The sequence below is a fragment of the Hylobates moloch genome, unplaced genomic scaffold, assembly GCF_009828535.3.
Source record: "Hylobates moloch isolate HMO894 unplaced genomic scaffold, HMol_V3 SCAFFOLD_1, whole genome shotgun sequence".
NCBI classification, from domain to species: Eukaryota; Metazoa; Chordata; class Mammalia; order Primates; family Hylobatidae; genus Hylobates; species Hylobates moloch.
The window spans coordinates 106081037-106097629 of NW_026652276.1; the positions used below are offsets into that span (position 1 = coordinate 106081037).

The 16593-nt window shown below is 41.2% G+C and overlaps 1 protein-coding gene across 10 annotated transcripts in view; it reads left to right on the forward strand.

Moving 5' to 3' along the window:
* Nucleotides 1-16593, forward strand: part of CALN1 (calneuron 1) — a 666785-nt gene that overhangs the window by 148973 nt on the left and 501219 nt on the right. The window lies entirely within an intron of this gene.

Genomic DNA, 16593 nt, shown 5'->3' on the forward strand with positions numbered 1-16593 from the left:
TGGAAACAGAACTTTGTCAACTGTGTGAGAAACTTCCAAATGAAGAGATCAAGGGAGTTTCAGACTCATTTGTTAAAAATATGAAAGTGCAACTGCTTTCAGTTTGCAAAATCATCCGTTGACGTTAGGGAAGATGAAACTTTACTAGCCAAATGTCAGCAAAAACCTTGGCATGCTTGTCAGATGGAATTGAAGAATGAATATTATGACTTCGTAAATACTGCCAATGACATTTTTCTTCCATGTGGATCTGTGTCTCTTACGGAGGTGTAGTTTTGGTTATGGCAGACAGGAAAATAAAGTCTGGAAATAAACTCAACCCAAAACCAGATCTTCAAATTACTGTATAACAAAGTGTTATGTCAAGGTTTTCAATAAGTGTGAATAATATTAAATCATCTTGTTTTCACTAAAAAAATTCAATTTCTATATCTTGAGAGCAAAGTTATTCATTTAACCAGTGTTTTAAAATTAGTCTGGAGTTGCATGTAGAATTCCCATATTTCAGGATGTTATCTATTTATGCTTTCTATATTTGTTTTAATAAACTCTTCAGAGATTTGTTGTTTCTTGCGTTTGTTTTGGAGCTCTTTCAAATTACCTGTTTTCTAATTCACTGCTTTCATTATTTCCTTTTTTTTCTATTTTCTTAATTTATTTTGTTGTTATTTTTTAACTAAGAAGTTAGCATTGAGGACTTAGTTTTTTTTCCTCTTTAAGATAAAGAGAACACTTAAATAACAAAACTTTTTTTCTGAATGTTCCTTTGCTACACTCTGTGATTTTAAAAAACAAGTATTCTTTTTGTTATTTTTAAAAATAAGTGTTGTTTCCATTTTCATTACTTTAAAGATAGCCCGTAATTATAACTTTAATTTAAACATAGACCTAGGAAATATTTAGGGGAATATAATAAAAATTTTCAATTTTGGCTTCTATTTTATTTTAAAAAAATTTTATTTCCATAGGTTTTTAGGGAAGAGGTGGTGTTTGGTTACATAAATTCTTTAGTGGTGATTTGTGAGATTTGGGTGCACCCATCACTTGCGCAGTATACACTGGAAGTATTGACTTTTATTATTGTCTCTACTTATATTCAGCTGTGGTAGACCAACTTTTTAAATACCTATGCTGAAGTTTGCTCTGTGGTCTTATATTTGATAATTTGATGGATCTCTGGGGGACACACACACACAGAAACGCACACATTAAATTAGCCTTCATAGTCTAATACCCACTTTTCGTCATATCCTTTTTGTTTTTATTTTTTGTCCAGGTAATTTACCAGAGGCTTAGAGGGTGTCTTTAAAGACTTCAACAATTTAAAAAAATCTGTATTTATTTATTAATTACTTTTTTAGAGACAGTCTTGCTTTGTCGTCCCAGCTGGAGTGCAGTGGCAACATCATGCTCACTGCAGCCTTGACTGCTTGGGCTTAAACGATCCTCCCACCTCAGTCTCCCAAGTAGCTGAGACTACAGGTGTGCACCACCACACCAGGCTGTTTCTAAATTTTTCGTAGAGATGAGGTTGCGCTGTGTTGCCCAGGCTGGTCTCGAACTCCTGGCCTCAAGTTATCCCCCTGCCTCAACCTCCCAAAGTGTGGGGATTATGAGTGTGAGCCACTGTGCCCAGCCAGTTTTTCTTTATATTTAAATTATTTTTACTTTACAGTGCTATGATATGGTACATAGAAGTTTATGACTAATATGCTATCATTTTGAATTTTACCCTCAAACATAAAATGACCTTCATCATCTTTCACTTGGACTTCACTGTACTTCAGTATTTTTTAGTTTGAATTGTTTGAAGTGAGAACTTTGTTTTCTATTACGTTTGACTTAAAATATTTCCTCATGATTTACTTCATAAACTCCTCTACTTACTTTAAGTGACCCATTCAAGGTGGCAGGAGGTGGAGATAGTGTTGTTTTTGTGGCTGCTTCTGGAGGAATCTTCTGAAGGCAACTGAATCTAATTTTGTTTTTTTGTGGGTATGCTCTGTCGCCCAGGCTGGAGTGCAGTGGTGTGGTCTCGGCTCACCACAGCCTCCGCCTCCCAGGTTCAAGTGATCCTCCTGCCTCAGCCTCCTGAGTAGCTGGGATTACAGGTGTGCACCATGATGCCTGGCTAATTTTTGTATTTTTAAGGAGAGGCGGGGTTTTGCCATTTTGGCCAGGCTGGTCTCAAACTCCTGATCTTGAGTGATCTGCCTGCCTTGGCCTCCCAAAGTGCTGGGATTACAGGTGTGAGGCACCGCACCTGGCCAGTAACCTGTATTTTCTACCTGAATGCTCAGAGCATTTTTCCTTATCTTTGAAGTTCAAAAACGTCACCTGGAGATCTATCTCTGTCAGTGTCCTAAGCTAACATGGGTGCTTTTTCTGCTATCAACATAGAAATGCAGAATAAAAAAAATATATATATATTAAATGTGTCGCTCTGCTGGTCATCTGCCTGCTTTCTTACGAATTTATCTGCCTTTTTCTCCTGCTACCCTGCATGGTAGGGCTTGATGTTTGCAGACTACATTTCCATATTCCCTGGCAATAGGCTGCTGACTGATTTGGCCAAAAGGAGACACCAGCAGGAAATGAAAAGGCGGGAAAGAGAGGCTGGGGTATTTTTCCCCATCTCGATCTGCTTTTGATAATTGTCTCCAGCAGTGGCTGTCTCTTTTTAGTGGTTCTTGCTTTGAATCTTGGCAGAGCAAAGCCTTTCCATCTCTCCCTTTAGTTCCTACTGGGCAGCCCCTACCACGGTGCTAGATCCTTTTGGGAAACTCAACTTTGAGGTTCTGATAGTACCACCCTCTCTCTACGTCCTTCCAGACTAGGGGTGGGAATACGTTGCTGCCATCTCTAATCTCTGCTAAGTATTTCTGTTTGGCTTTTCCACCCTTCCAACAACTTAGTAGATAGCTGTTTTAAATCCTCTGTTGAACTGCCTGATACAGGCTCTTTTCCTGGCTAAGCTCTGACGCATAAAATCAGTTAGTTAGAAAAAAGGGAAGGAAGGGGAAACTCAGAGCCCAGGGAGATAAGCATAGGAGTGGGCGCTACTGAACAACAGGAACCTCCCTGCCCTCCAGAAAGCTCTGGTGATGGGGTTTTAATGTTCATGCAGAGACAAAAGATGTGGTCTTGGACTGGCACAGGCAGGAAGTAGGAAACGAGACTCCGGTTTCCCAGCGCCCTGGAATTCATGGACTAAATGTTTGTGTTTCTCCAAAAGTCATATGCTGAAATTCTTTTTTATTTTTTTGAGACAGAGTATTGCTCTGTCACCCAGGCTGTAGTGCAGTGACACGATCTCAGCTCACTGTAACCTCCACTTCCCAGGTTCAAGTGATTCTCTTGCCTCAGCCTCCCAAGTAACTGGGATGACAGGCATGCACCACCATACCTGGCTAATTTTTGTATTTTTAGTAGAGACAGGATTTCACCATGTTGGCCAGGCTGGTCTCGAATTCCTGACCTCAAGTGATCCACCTGCCTTGGCCTCCCAAAGTGCTGGGATTACAGGCATGAGCCACTGCACCCGACTATATGTTGAAATTCTTATTGCCAATGTGATGGTATTAGCAGATAGGGCCTTTGAGAGGTGATTGGGTCATGATATAGTGACCCAATCACCTCTCAAAGGCCCTATCTGCTAATGAGTGGGAGGTGGAGGCCTCATTCACTAATGAGGTGGAATCTTCATGAATGTCCCCTTATAAGGGGACAAAGAGACCAGAGCTCTCTCTGTTGTCCACCTCATGGGGACACAATGAGAAGAGGGCCACCTGTAGACCAGGAAGAGGGTCTTCATCAAGAATTTGATCAAGCTGGCACCCTGATTTTGGCCTTCCAGGCTTGAGAACCATGAGAAATAAATGTTTGTTGTTTAAGCCACATATTCTCTCATATTAGGTTGGTGCAAGAGTAATTGCTGTTTTTGCCATTAAAAGTAATGGCAAAAAGTAATCATTGGTGCAAGAGTAATGGCAATAACTGCAATTACTCTTGCACAACCTAGTAGCAACTTACTATTCATGGACTAAATGTTTGTGTTTCCCCAAAAGTCATATGTTGAAATTCTTTTTTTTTTTTTTTTTTGAGATGGAGTATTGCTCTGTCACCCAGGCTGGAGTGCAGTGGCTCTATCTGCTAATACCATCACATTGGCAATAAGAATTTCAACATATGGTCGGGCTCAGTGGCTCATGCCTGTAATCCCAGCACTTTGGGAGGCCAAGGCAGGTGGATCACTTGAGGTCAGGAGTTTGAGACCAGCCTGGCCAACATGAGAAAATCCTGTCTTTACCAAAAATACAAAAATTAGCCAGGCATGGTGGTGCATGCCTGTCATCCCAGCTACTTGGGAGGCTGAGGCAGGAGAATCACTTGAACCCTGGAGGTGGAGGTTACAGTTTTCACTTACAGGTGGGAGCTAGACTCAGTCTCCCCACTGGCCCAGCAAAGTAGCAGTGATGCTTATTTCTTCTGAGATCAATGGCTGCAAAAGAGAATGGCTACAGTGACAAATCAAAACTCTAAGCCAGTGTTCCAGGGGATGTGCAGTCCAAATGTACACTACCTGTGTGGTGCAGGCTTCTAAGTTAAGGAATTAATGTAATGACTGGTTCTGAACTGGTGAGATGCGCTGTGTGATGGACGGGGTTCTCTGTGAACTTCGAACTCCAGTGGGAAAAGTGTCACCTGTTGCAAAGGCTGCTGGGGTTCCTCCTGTCAACAAATGACAGGCCATCCTGGGAAACAGTTTGTCACTGGGAAAATCAGAGTAGTACAAAAAGAGGATTAGTGCCTTCAGAAATGGAAATTATAAAATGACATTCTGAAGAAAAATATGAAATAAGTCAGTTAGAAATGGTTAAAAGGGCCAGGCACGGTGGCTCACACCTGTAATCCCAGCATTTTGGGTTGCTGAGGTGGGCAGATCACTTGAGACAGGAGTTCGAGACCAGCCTGGCCAACATGGTGAAATACCATCTCTACTAAAAATACAAAAATTAGCCAGGCATGGTGGTGCACACCTGTAACCCCAGCTACTTGGGATGCTGAGGCAGGAGAATTGCTTGAACCCAGGAGGCAGAGGTTGCAGTGAACCCAGATTGCATCACTACACTACAGCCTGGGTGGCAGTGAGACCTCTGTCTCAAAAAAATAAAAAATAAAAAATAAATGGTCAAAAGGTGAAAGAAAATATAGGAATCAATGAAAGATTCATACTCAGTGAAAAATAAGAGGTGTGTTTATAAAAGAATCAAGGTAAACTTCTGGAAATGGAAAATATAGTCATGTAAATGAAAAATTCAGTAGACAGGTTCAACCACAATTCAGTAAAAACTGAAAAGAGAAAGTACAAATTTGCAAATAATTTGAGGAGATTACTTCTAAGATACACAGAGAGGTAAAAATGTGAACAATTAAAAAGAGTTTAAGGAACATGGACAATACTATGATGTATCAGTCAAGACTTAATTCAAGAACCAGTAACCACTCTGGGTATTTTAAGCAGGAGGGGATTTAATATAAGGGATTTGATGCTTGCGTAACTGTTCAAGGGTTGAAGGAGTGGATTTTAGGTGGTTGTCCAGAATGACTTCCAGAATAATTCGAAGTCAACTCTTCAGGAGAGTTGCTACCACTGAGGCTGCCACTGCAGTATGTTGTCCCTGCAACATTCTCTTGACTTCTGCACTTTTGGAGAATGGTCCCCTAGAGCTGTGATCTGGGGATTCAGAAGCCGTTGCCTCCACCATCATAACTGCTTTGTCACAGCCAGGAAACTGGAGAGTGAACAATGGAATGTTGCTGCAGGAAAATGTCATGTTTTCATGTCTTCTTTTCAGTAGAAAGTCAAAACATGGCAAGGAAACAGCCAGTGACCTGCTGGAGCTAGCTCATAAGCTCATACTGGCTTGTGAGAGCCCACTTTTAAATTTTAAGGGATTTTGTGATGTGATTATTAAATGTATCTTTTTTTTTTTTTTGAGACAGGGTCTCATTCTCTGTTACCCAGGCTGGAGTACAGGGGTTTAATCATAGCTCACTGCAGCCTTGAACTTCTGGGCTCAAGCGATCCTCCAACCTCAGCCTCCCGAGTAGCTAGGACTACAGGCACATACCACCATGCCTGGCTAATTGTTTTATTTTTTGTAGAGATGAGGTCTTGCTGTGTTGCCCAGGCTGGTCTTGAACTCCTGGCTCCCACCTTGGCATCCCAAAGTGCTGGGATTACAGGTGTCAGCCACCACACTCAGCCTATGCATTCATTCTTAAAAATGGAATATAAACTTACAATGAAATAAATTAAAAAATCAAGGTAATAAATATTTAAAATTCATCACTTTCTAATCATTTTGCTACATTTTACTATTATTTGTGATCTTGTGGTTAATTTAGTCTATTGTGTCTGTGTGGCAGAGATACTGCATGGTGGTATGCTGGTATACTGCTGCACATCTCTTTCCAAATCCATGTTTAGTGGCACCATGTTGGGAGCTTGGAATTGGCCCTTGTGGGAGTATTTACGCCATGAAAATGGAAAATGCTACACATCAAGAGTGTTTCTTTTTGAGACTGAGTGCTAAACATTTACCAGTATACCACTGCCTTCACCTCATGTCTCTATTGCAAATTTTGTGTGAGAGCTTTTGAATATTAGAACTAACTTTAATCCAGAGCCTTAGTAGCAAGAAAGTCTGGAAAATAGTTATTGGCTTTCCAGCTTCCTCAGTCGGATGAACTATGAATAACTTTTGGGTTAACCAGTCAAGAGAATCCAGCTTGAACAAAGAGGTCCAACGTACATCTAATAAGAGCTTACCAAAAAGAGAAGAAAGAGATTTTGAGAGCACCTGTATCTGAAAACATAATGACTTAGAATTGTCCAGAATGAGTATGAATAGGTGAACAGCAAGTATACCTATAGATTTCTCATCAGCAACCAAACGTTTTCTAAGTGCTAAGGAAATCATTAATTTATAATTCTCTACTAGGTTAACCTTCATAATTATAATTCAAATGAAGTTAAAGACTTTTTAAGACAAAGATTTAGAAAGCTTGCCATTTATAGCCCCTTACTTACATTTACACTTCATTGAAAAATAAATTGAATCTGGAACAAAAGAGTAGCCTACAAGAATCAATGATGAGCAGAAAATTGGCAAATTTGTGGCAAAGTTTAGATAAGCATTGGTTGTAAGAAACAATAATTCTGACTAATTTTGGGGGAGAAGGGGTTAAAAATAAGATTGAAATTAGACACTGGACAATAACATAGAAGGACAAAGCAGTGCAAAAATTATAAACAATCCAATACATAAGATGAAAAGCACACTTGTAGTAGAAGAAATTGAATGAGCAAAAGCCATATAAAAAGATGCTTAAGCTAGCAGTGAAGGAAATCCAATTAAAAATGAAACAGTCTGCTAATACCAAGTTTTGGCAAGGCTATCGGGGAAATTGACACACTCCTAGACTAATGGTGAATCTGTAAATTGTCACAATCACTAAGGTGGTTTTAAAATACATCTAAAAATTATCTGATACTCCATTTTTCAAAAGGTGGAGTCTAATTACTTTCCCCCTAAGTGTTGGCTGTATTCAGTGACACAGTTCTAATGAAAACAATGTGGCAGAAGTGATGGTGTGTGATTTCCAAGACCCAAGTCATAAGAGCCCCTGCCCCCATGTCTTTGATCACTTGTTTGGGGTGATCCAGCTCCCATGTCATAAGAACACTTGAGCAGCCCTATGGAGAGACCCACAAGAACATGAGACCTTTTATGAACATCTCTTTCCAAATCCATGTTTAGTGGCATCATGTTGGGAGCCATGTGAGTGCTCCCAACTCATATTAACAAAGAGCTATGTGAGTGCGCTATCTTGGAAATGGATCCTCCAGCCCCGGTCAGGCTGTCTGATGATGGTGGCCCCAGTCAGTGTCTTGACCCCAATCAGAGGAGACTCCTTGAGCCAGAACCACCCAGCTAAGCAGCTCCTGATTCTGACCCACAGAACCTGAGATAATAAATATTTATTTTAAGCCACAAAGTTCAGGGGTAATTTATTATATACCAATAAATAACCCAATCACTTTGGAGTGCAATTTCACTAAATCCAATAAAGGTAAAGATTTGCATACTCAACAACCAGGTAGTATTTTATCTAGGTATGCAGTTCAGAGAAATTCCTGCAAATATATATGAAGAGACACACATGGGGGTATTTATTGCAGCACACTTTTCCATCAATTGTGTAATTTATATGTTTGGGTATTTATACAATGGAAAACTGTTGAGCAGTTAAAAATTAATTATGCTGGGCGCGGTGGCTCACGCTTGTAATCCCAGCACTTTGGGAGGCCGAGGCGGGTGGATCACAAGGTCAGGAGATCGAGACCATCCTGGCTAACACGGTGAAACCCCATCTCTACTAAAAATACAAAAAATTAGCCATGTGTTGTGGCGGGCACCTGTAGTCCCAGCTACTCGGGAGGCTGAGGCAGGAGAATGGTGTGAACCTGGGAGTTGGAGCTTGCAGTGAGCCAAGATCGCGCCACTGCACTCCAGCCTGGGCAACAGAGTGAGACTCAGTCTCAAAAAAAAAAAAAAAAATTAACTAGTTGTATGTGTATGGATTTAGATAGATCTCAGAAATCCAATATAGAGTGAACCATGCAGGTTGCAAAAGCATATGGATGGTGTAATATTATTTATGTAAATTTAAAGATAGACACAGCAATAATACAATATATTCTATGTAGTTACATCAAAATGTGGACAAATTTAAAAGCATGGACAGGAAGGATAATAGAGTTGTCACTGGGGAGGGAGGGAAGTGAAAGAATAGGTGGTAAGGGTTTCAGTGTAACATGTTATTTCTTTAAAAAAATAAGCAAAGAAGGCAAAATATCATTAAATCTGGGTGGTGGGTACATGGGTGCATTATGTTATTTGCTAAAATTTCTGTTTCTTTGAAATATTCTTCATTGCCTTTAATGCAGATTTTCATTCTGCTACTGTTTTTGGATTTCTCCTGTTTGCAAATGCTTGCACCTTTTCCAAACCGGCTTACCTCTCAGCTTATTGCCTTTTCTTTTTGTCTTGATATCTCTTCTTCTCACTCTGATATTTCTTTATGAATTTGCATTCCTATGTCATAGACACCTTGTTAAAGTTTGTAAAATTGTCCTTTCTTGTATTATATCATTGTTGGCAATAGGCTTTTGCTCTACTACTTCTTGAAAGTTCTTCCTTCTCTAATGATGCAGAACTTTTACACAGACCACTACGTTAGTGTTTTTGCTTACTCATTCTTGTCTGATTTGAGATCTGTCCAAACCAAGTGTTTGCCAACTGGCATGCCCCTGCAGGATTTTAACAAGGGAACAAAACTGTTTTATAAGTGCTTAGCCAAATGTCCGGGGTCTAGCTGGCCTTTGTTGAGAACATCTTTGCTGGAGTAAGATGAGATCTTCCTGTCCCCACCAGGTAGCTGTTGGACTGAGAGGAAGAGATATATATTTCTGGGTTATTTGAGGCCTTCTGCAGTTTTTCCTTAATCAGAAGCAATGCATGAAAAATCATAATCCCCATAGGTCGTTACTCCTGGGATCCTTCTCACCAACACCTGTGCCTTGCAGCTAATTTCTCATTTTCATGTGCAGGGTCCATGTCTCAGACCTTCCATTCCTAGCCACATTGCATACTGGGAGTTATGATCCATGAATAGCTAGAGGAAAAAAGTTGCTGCTTCACAGTGATGGAAGGGTTGGTGGTGGGATTTGACCTTGGCTGCTTTAATAAAGCAATTCCAGTCAGAAGGGTGATTGCCTGCTGTTATGGTTGGTCATCCCCAAGTCCCTGAAATAGAAGAGAATTTGGGTAGATAACAATCCCTTCTTATCCCTGTACTATCTGACTCTATTCTGTCTCTGACTTCAAGGCTGCACCACCGATTATTCATCATTCTAATCCTAACTGTACTGATTTTATGAAAGCTTCTTCCATACCCTTGCATTGATGTTGTTGAGAATATCATTATTTTGGTGTGCTTTCGTGGTTATTTTTACAGGAATTTGGCAAAGGCTGTATCAGGGCTGGTTAGGCTCTTTAACCTTTAGCATGCAAGATCAATATTGCCCCTTATATGTCTGGTAATTGGAGGACACGGATTGCTGTCAAGTCTGCAAGAGATGCCTTGTACTTCTCCAGCAGTCTGTAGAGAGCTCAGGAATCAATTGAAGTCTTTCAGCTTCTTTCAAAAGTCCATCTAAGACTTTTAAGAAATCTTAAGCTCTTTGAAAAAGTTTCAGGGACAAGTTAAGATGCATTTCTCCAAATGTTTTTCTTGCTCTCTCTGTGGTTCATTACCGCAAATCTATACAACATAAATTAAATACTTTAGAGCTATGCTTCTCAAACTATTTGTGAGGAAGGACCAGTTTTAATTTTTTTTTAGTTTCAGTCATTTGTAGACTGATATTTAAAAAAAAATACAGTAAGAAAGAATTACCAGGAAAAATAAAAGAAGCAAAAATATACAAAAATCAAGTCTACTGGTCATGTGCTTAGAAGTTGGGGCAATGCTCTGAATTGCTATTTCAATGCTTTCTCTCAATTCTTGTGCTTATCTCATTGCAGACCAGCAACAAATGGTGTGCAATTGGCAGTGGTCTATAGACCACACTTTGAGTAGCACTGCTTTAGAAAGCCCTGCAGAACACTCAGGGCTTTGCTCAGAATACTACTACTACCCTACTGTAATGTGCGTGGGTCTTTGGTACTGTAGAGGGAAAAAAAGGAAGGTATATTAATGTGGGTTCTCCAAAGAAACAGAATGTATCTATCTACCTACCTATCTTCTATCATCTATTTATCTATCTATCAGATATCTATCTATCTATCTATCTATCTATCTATCTATCTATCTATGTGTCTATCTGTATAACTTCAAAGAGATTTATCATAAGGAATTACCTCATGCAGTTACAGACTCTGAAAATTCCACAGTCTGTTGTCAGCAAGCTGAAGACCCAAGAGAGCTGACAGTATAGTTCCAGTCTGGCTTTAAGACCTGAGAATCAGATAATGAAAAGCTCCAGTCCAAGTCTGAGTTCAAGGGCAGAATAAGACTGATGTCCCAGCTTGAAGACAGTTTGAAGAACAAATTCTTTCTTAGTGTGTTCATTCCATGTAGTCCTATTCATTCTATTCACTATTGGATGAGACCCACCCACACTGGGGAGGAGAATCTGCTTTACTCTCAGGCTACCAGTTCAAAAGTTAAACTAATCCAGCAACAACCTCACAGACACATCCAGAATGATGTTCAACCAAATATCTGGGCAACCCATGGCCCAGTCACGTTGACACATAAAACTGACCATCACAAAAGGGAATCATTTCAAGTGAATGTGAATGAGGCTCTTTAGTTTATTTAATTAATTTTTTTAGAGATAAGGTCTCCCTCTGTTGCCCAGGCTGGATGGCAGTGGCAAGATCACAGTTCACTGCAGCCTCAAACTCCTAAGCTCAAGTGATCTTCCTACCTCAGCCTCCTAAGTAGCAGGGTCTACAGGCATGCACCACCATGCCCGACTAATTTTAAAAATTTTTCTCTGGAGACACAGTCTCACCATGTTGCCCAGACTGGTCTTGAACTCCTAGCCTCAAGTGATCTTCCAGCATCAGCCTCCCAAAATGCTGAGATTACAGGTGTTAGCCACCATACATCTCCTCTTCAGTATATTACTCTGTCAAGAAATGTACCAGTTCCTTGACCCCATTAACAGGAACCATCCCTTTTGGTTTTAACCTTTCAAGATATTTTCTTTGCTATGACCATTTAGCCAGCCTCCCTGGCACCCAGGAAATGGACTCTTCTTTGGCTCTGGCACTTTCCGTTCAAGTAGCCCCTTCTGCATGCTGACACCATTCAGCACTGGAACCTGCTGGTGCTTTGCTGCTCACACCTGATCCCTCAGCACAGTGGTTTACATGCCAGCCTCTCCCTGAAGCTTGCCCTTTGTCAGGTCTCACTGACCCTCCTTTGTAATCCAGCATGTAATCCAGGCATCAAACTAATTCATTCATGACTTCTTGTTGCCCCTGCATCCTGCTTCATATAATCCTTAGCAAATAATTACTGGTGATACTGAGCAGATGCCTGGTGCTAAGTACAGTGCTTTCCATATCTTTTTAGAGTCAGAGTCTTGCTCTGTCACTCAGGCTGGAGTACAGTGGTGTGATCGTAGCTCTCTGAAGTCTCAAATTACTGTGCTCAAATGATCCTCCCACTTCAGCTTCCCAAATAGCTATGACTACATGTGTGTGCCACCATGCCCAGCTAATTAATTTTTTTTTTTTTTTTGGTCTGTGTGAAGAGACAGGGTCTTGCTCTGTTGCCCAGGCTGGTCTGGAAATCCTGACATCAAGTGATCATCCCGCCTTGGCCTCCCAAAGTGCTGGGATTACAGATGTGAGCCACCATGCCTGGCTGTTTATCTTCTTTAATATTTACAACAGTACTATTCTCTTCAGTATGTATTAAAACCCTAGTTTTACAGAAGAGGAGACAGGCTTACAGAGGTCAAGCAACTTATTTACCTGGCTAATAAGGGCAGAGGTAGGATTCAAGTCTAACACTATTTTTGACTAGAAAGTGCTGATTCTTTTTTTTTTTTTTGAGATGGAGTCTCCCTCTATCACCCAGGCTGGAGTGCAGTGGCACGATCTTGGCTCATTGCAACCTCCACTCCCAGGTTCAAGTGATCCTCGTGCCTCAGCCTCCCAAGTAGAGCCGGGATTATAGGCACCCACCACTACGCCTGGCTAATATTTGTATTTTTAGTAGAGACGGGGTTTCACCATGTTGTCCAGGCTGGTCTCCAACTCCTGACCTTGGGTGATCTGCCTGCCTTAACCTCCCAAAGTGCTGGGTTTACAGGCATGAGCCACCGCACCCAGCCAATTCTTAATCATGAAACCACTCTGCCTTAGTTTCTACTGCTGTAACAAATACCTTAGACTAGCTAATTTATAAATAACAGACATTCATTGCCTACAGTTCTATGTGTTGGGAAGTCCAAGATCGAGATACCTATAGATTTTGTGTCTGGTGAGGGCTGCTGTCTGCTTCCAAGACGCTGCCTTATTGCTGCATTTTCACATGGTGGAAGGCAGAAACACAAAAGGGCCTTGCTAGTTCCTTCCAGCCCTTTTATAAGGGTATTAATCCCATCAGTGAGGGAGGAGCCCTCATGGACCTAATCAGCTTCTAAAGGCTCCATCTCTTAATACTACCACATTAGAGTCTTAGATTCCGGTGTATGAATTATTGGGGGACACATTCATTTAGACCATATCACTGGCTTACATAAAATACAGAAAGATTGTTTTCATGACAGTCGCTTAAATATTTCACAGTGAGTGAAACTGCTGTTGAAAATATGTATTTATTTTTGTTTGTTGCTCTCTATAGAAGGATCCATCTTCAAGTTTTAGTTTCAGGACAAGGTTTATCTTTGCTTGAACTTGGATATTTCTCTTCCCTTAGCCAAGGAGAGAATCTTAAAGCTTGGGTTTCCCTAGGCAGCTTGGAGTGAAATTTAGTCCTTAATTGCAGCAGCTGTTTTTAGCTTACTTAGGATAATGTTCTTCCCTTTCTTGAACATGACTGTATATATCTATATGGATGGTTCCATTGCACATGGTTTCTTCCCCACTAGACTTTGAGCTTTTTGAATGCAGAGACTAAATGAACTGAATGTGTACCTAATTTTGTAAGCTGCCTTTTTTTTTTCAGAAGCAAATTATGTTGGTATATCAAGTGAGATTCAGTTGTGACCAGTTTTCTCTGCAAAGTACTCAACATTTATTCTGTGGCTGAACTGGGGCGTGGGTTGGAGATGCTTGCTTGAGTATAATATCCTTATTGTGACTGTAAAAATTTGTGTAGTGAATCCAAAGCTGCAGACAACCAGGTAAAAGGTGACAAGAGGAAGATATTTATAAAATGCTGAGAAACTAGAGTGATGCATGGTGGAATGGAAGGAATGCTTTTTGTACCGACCTTATTGGGTCTTGTTCCAAGAAGCAGATTAGATAAGAACAGAGCAGGTGTCTTTCCATGCTTGTGAAGACTTAAACATTGGTTAAGATAGCAGCTGGTGAGGCTCATCTAGTGAGGCTTAGCTAACAAATTAGGTAATATCAGAGCAGGTGTCTTCCCATGTTTATGAAGACTTAAACATGTTAAGATAACAGCTGGTGAGGCTCACTGCATGTGGGACTGGTGCTGAGGGTGAAGTTGAAATCACATAAGAAGTGTTAGCCAGGGTTGACGTCTCATTTTCTGGACCATGGATGTCTCAGTCTGTTTTGTGCTGCTATAACAGAATACCTGAGACTGAGTTGTTTACAAAGAGCAAAGATTTGTTTCTTACAGCTCTGTAGGCTGGGAAGTCCAAGGCAAGGGTCCTACATCTTTCAGGGGCTGCCTTGCTGTGTCGTCCTGTAGCAGAAGAGGAAGAGAGCATGAGTGTTAGAGAGAGAATGAAAGAGACAGAGAAGGGAAAGGGGCCGAATTCATGTTTTTTTTTTTTTTTTAAGACACTCTTGTTGCGCAGGCTGGAGAGCAATGGCATGGTTTCAGCTCACTGCAACCTCTGCCTCCTGGGTTCAAGCAATTCTCCTGCCTCAGTCTCCTGAGTAGCTGGGATTACAGGTGTGCACTACCATGCCTAGCTAATTTTTTGTATTTTTAGTAGAGATGGGGTTTCACCATGTTGGCCAGGCTGGTCTCGAACTCCTAACCTCAGGTGATCCACCTGCCTAGGTCTCCCAAAGTGCTGGAATTACAGGCGTGAGCCACCGCACCCAACTGAACTCATCCTTTTATCAGGAACTCACTCTTGTGATAGGTAACCTATGCCTGCAATAACAGCATTAATTCTGACCTCATGACCTAATCACCTCTTAAAGGTCCCACCTCTGAACACTGTTGCATTGGGGATTAAGTTTCTGACACACAAAATTTTGGGGAGACATTCACATTATGGCAGTGGGTATCAGTCCGTACTCAAATGACCGTGACACGCAGTCCCAAGAAATCAGGATTGGCCTTATGACCGTGACACGCAGTCCCAAGAAATCAGGATTGGCCTTAAGGAAAAGATAGAGTAGTCCTAATTCACACATGCGATTCTCCTTTTTAAAGCTTTTTGGTCTGAAAATTAACTTGGAGAAAAAAGAAGGTGGTCATTGAAGTGTTCTTCTAGAGAAAGATTCTTGTATTTTGTTTAAATATAAGGATAGATGTGGAAACATCTGACTTGTAACTAGCTGAAGATGTACCTCTTATAATTAGCAAATGCATATACCCTTTGTAATCAGCATCCCTGCCATTTGCAATTGTCCTGTGGATGTACATGCTGTTAGATACGGAAAGAGTTAAGGGCGAGGGGATGGGTTGCAAGCTGACAGTTGGCTCTTGCCTCAGCCATGTGTCTGTTTTACTTTTTGGGGCCCCGAGCATTTGGGAGAGTTGTCCCAGTTGTGATGAGCGAAAAGCACCTTTGATAGAAATAGAGAAACCAGGAAGTGTAGCCTACTTTGTAGGAAGATAATTAATTCATTTTTAGACATTTTGAGTTTGAAATGAGGGTTTGACATCCGGGTGGAAATGTCTGGCACTTAGCTGGGGCTGCTTAATGGAAATAGCATGTAGGATGCTGGAGTTCTAGAACAACTTCTGTCACTAACTGGCTTTATGTTCCTGGTTAAACCTTTTAATTTTCAGGGGTTTCACAGGTTGAGTGCTGCCCAGTTCACCTTCCAGAAGCTCTGATACAAAGATGTTCTCTACCCACTCCTTGTGATTGACTCCCTGTGCTTCCCGCCTGTTGGCCCTAATTCTGCTGAGAGGTTTATCCATCCTCTTAGTCCCCTTTGCTAGATGGGGAAGCAGAATGTGAAGCATTCGGCGTCTTGTTCAAAGTCACGGAGAGCATCATTAGACAAGTTGGGCCAGGAGCTATGCTCTTTCTGCTTTGGAGAAGATAATCTTCCCATCTGCCTTTCCTCTTTCTTGTCTTTGCTCATTCTTCCATTCTCTTCCATTGTTTTTGCTGTCCTTTTATCTCACATCTCTTTTTCCCTAGCCTGGAGCCTCCAGTCAGCATTGCATTAGTGGAAACTTCTAAGCCCCATCGATGACCATCTGGGTTCAGGAGCTTTTTTCTGTTGGTCTAGAAGGATGCTTTAACTTTGTGTGAGAGTGCTGGAAGTAGCTTCATTGTGGGACACCTAAAGGCGTCACTCCTGTTTCCAGCAGGGCAGGTGTGATTAGCATTTCAGAATGTGTGTGCTTACACACCACTCATGTAAGCAGCATCTGCATCTCAACCAGATTTGGCAGCCGCTTCTTGAAATGCAGAGCATTGCATGTACTTAGAGCTTGGGCATTTCCTACCTGTTTCGAGTGCTGTATTATCTGGGAGAAATGAGACATTTGGATCTCTGCTTGATCACAGACAAGACATCTAGACGTTTAGTCCCCGGGCATCCCGACACTTCTGGG